This window comes from Pogoniulus pusillus, chromosome Z (assembly GCF_015220805.1).
Source record: "Pogoniulus pusillus isolate bPogPus1 chromosome Z, bPogPus1.pri, whole genome shotgun sequence".
NCBI lineage: Eukaryota > Metazoa > Chordata > Aves > Piciformes > Lybiidae > Pogoniulus > Pogoniulus pusillus.
Genome location: NC_087309.1, coordinates 50,436,355 through 50,439,996, shown reverse-complemented (window position 1 = coordinate 50,439,996; position 3,642 = coordinate 50,436,355).

The following is a 3,642-nucleotide window of genomic DNA, read 5'->3' as shown; positions in this document are numbered from 1 at the left end:
GCAGTGTGCTTCTTGATACTGTCTGTGCATATGGTGGATAGGAGTGCTCTTATACATGAAGAGAAACCTGTTCTAGTCAAGTTACAGTTCCAATAAATATCCAAGTAAAGGAATTACAGAATGTCAGGGGCTGGAAAGGACCTCTAAAGATCATCTAGTCCAATCCCCCCTTGCCAGAGCAGGATCGTCTACACCAGATCACACAGGAATGCATCCAAGTGGGTATTGAATGTCTCCATAACCCCCCTGGGCAGCCTCTTCTAGTGTTCTGTCACCCTCACAGTGAAAAAAAAAATTCCTCATGTTTCCAGGAAACTTCCTGTGCCTCAGCTTCCACCCATTGTCCCCTGTGCTGTCATTGGGCATTGTCCTGGAGTCCTGTACCCCTAAATTCCAATCCTGCCCGGACTTCGGGGGGAAAGAGGAAAAGCCGCCTGGTTTCCCCCCGCCCCTCGCCTGCCCTGCAGCCGTGAAGGGGGCGGGGACTGCCCCATGAAGGGGGGAGGACTGCCCCGTGAGTTCCCGCGCTGGAGCCAGGCTGGGATTGGCCGTGCGCTTTCGCGCCTAAGGTGTGGTAACTCTGCCCTTTGTCTAGCCAAGGTTATAAATATTGGGGGTCTTCCTGCCTTTGGGGTTCCCGCTTTGGAGTTTGCCTGTGCCTGGACGTATGTGTCTGCCTGAGCTCACACACTCCCCTGTGCCTGGACTGCAGAGAGACCAAGGATTCGCTTTCCTGTTAGGCACACCTTTGTGTGCCTAACGACCCTTAACGACCCTTAACGACTCCTGCAGCCGCTGGAAGGGAAGAGGTACATAGACCGCATGAGCCAGCCTGAGTGAGTTATTTGGCTTAGCTTAATTTAGTAAGAAACCGCTATTAATTAATAGCTGAGTCCTTTTCCAACCTCTGACTTCCAAATATAGTCAGATTATTGATGGTATCCACGTAGATTTAATTCTCATGTAACTGAACCTGTTTATCAAACTAAATTAATCTTTGTATATATAGTTGTGGGGGCGGGTTTTGGGAAAAATATAAAAAAAATCTATTTTTGATAAATTTTCGACTCGGCCACGTATTTCTGCCCTCCGCAACAGGCATCACCAAGAAGAGCCTGGCTCCATCCTCTTGGCACTCACCCTTTATATATTTTTAAACATTAATGAGGTCACTCCTCCACCTCCTCCAAGCTAAAGAGTCCGAGCTCAGTCTGTCCTCATAAGAGAGATGTTCCATTCCCTTAATCATCTTGATAACTCTCTCAAGCAGCTTCATGTCCTTGAACTGGGGGCCCCAGGAGCGGACACAGTACTCCAGATACAGCCTCACCAGGGCAGAGTAGAGGAGCAGAACCTCTCTTGACCTACTAACCACATTGGCTGCCTTGGTCACCAGAGCACATTGCTGGCTCATGGTGTACCTTCCATCCACTAGGAATCACAGGTCCTTTTCCCCTTCACTGCTCTCCAGGTGGTCAGCCCCCAACCTATACTGATAGCTGGGGTTGTTCTTTCCCAGGTGCGAGACTACACTTGCCCCTGTTGTACACCTCTCCAGCCTAAGTCTTGCTGAATGGCAGCACAGCCTTCCGGCGTGTCAGCCACTCCACTGAGTTTGGTGTCATCAGCAAACTTGCCAACAGTGCTCTCTGTGCCCTCATCCAGGTCACTGATGAATATATTGACCAGAACTGGTCCCAGTACCTGACCCCTGAGGGACTCCACTAGACACAGGCCTCCAACTAGACTCCATCCCATTGACCACAACTTTCTGACTTCTTTCCTTCAACCAGTTCACATCCACCTCACTTCCTGATCATCCATACCACACTGCCTCAGTTTAGCCAGAAGGAAGCTGTGGAAGACAGTGTCAAATGCTTTACTGAAATCAAGATAAACCACATCCACTGCTCTACCATCATCTATCCACCTGGTTATGTCCTCATAGAAGGCTTGGTTAACCATATCAGGTTGGTCAAACATGACTTCCCCTTGGTAAAACCATGTTGTCTGTTCCTAATGACCCCACTATCCTTGGTATGCCCAAAGACAGCATCAAGGATAAGTTGCTCCATTACCTTTCCAGGGATGGAGATAAGGCTGACTGGGTCCTCCTTACCCTGTTTGAAGACTGGGGTGATGTTTGCCCTCCTCCGGTCCCCAGGCACTATTCTGTCCACTGTGACTCACCAAAGGTGGTGGAGAGTGAGTCTGGCAATGACCTATGCCAGCTCACTCAGCACCTGTGGGTGCATACCATCAGGACCCATGGACTTCTGGATGTACAGATTACTTAACTGTTCATAACTCAGTCCTCATCAACCAAGGGAAAAAAGTAACTTTCCCTATCTTCTTTATTGTGCAGGCAACTGCCAAGCACTGTTGTGTAAAACCAGGACAAGTTGCCAGTGATTTTAATATTTAGATGCTGTGGTTGCTTGACCCTGGGTGTACACTAAAGTGGCTGACAATCCATTTGGAGTAATGAGAAATAAACACAAATCTTGGAATATCTGTCCTCCACACCTCCTTTGTTCACAGACTCAACTTCTGGTTTCTGTACATCCTCCAGCAGCAAAACCTGAAGGGGATGGCAAACGAGGGCTGCAGTCAGTTCATCGCTTATCCATATATCCACAGACTGTCCGTTATGAACTGCTCCACCGAGAGTCACTTCCATAGTACATAGAGCTTCAAGAACAAACTGCTCCAGCATAGGCTCCTCCATGGGTCCACAGGTCGTGCTTGGGTCATACTGTGAGAGTCTGAATCCTCTCTCTCGGTCATCAACGAAGATAAAGATTGCATCGTCCCTCCTTAATCAACAAAGAGAAAGAAGATTGCATCATCTCTCCTTAATCTTGTTACTTCTGGGACTCAGACTCAGGGGCTTGCCCAAAGCTCAGGGATGCAAATCGGCAGACAATACCTTTGACCTCACCCTGGACTGCCCAGGAAGCCTACATCTTATCTCAGCTACCCCCAAGGGATGTGTATGCAGGGTGCCATTCCCACCAGACCACCAGTGGTATTCCCATTGGACCCCCAGTGGCATTCCCACCAGACCACCAGTGCCATCTCCATTGGACTACCAGTGCCATTCCCACCAGACCAAGAGTGGCATCCCCACCAGACCAAGCATGGCACCTCCACCGGACCACCAAGGGCAGACCATCACCAGACCACCAGAGCTGCACACCACCTGAAGAAACTCGGACAAGCTCCACAGAAGATCATCCCTGGGCCATGCATCCGTCTCTGTCTCTCCCCTTCATCCGCGGCTGAGGGTAATATGATCACAGCCTTTTTTCCCTTCCCTGCTCCTTCTTCTCTCCTCCATCGATCTCTTTATCTTTCTCTCTCCCCCTTCTCCCCTCTCTCCCTCCGTTTTGTCCAACCTTATCCTTTAATAAACAGTTTCATGGTGATCTATGGTCTCGTTTGCACCTTAATTTCACAACACAGAATCCATAAGAACTGGTCTAGCTCCTCTGGACAGAGATACTGTTCATCTCTGCTCCTCCAGCCCTTGACACATACTCCAGCATGAACTTCCCAGAGAGTCTCCTCCTTGCCTTGGCTTGCCTTGGCATGGGGTTCTTCATGGGCTGCATGTGGCCGTCTGCTCCACCATTATCTCCA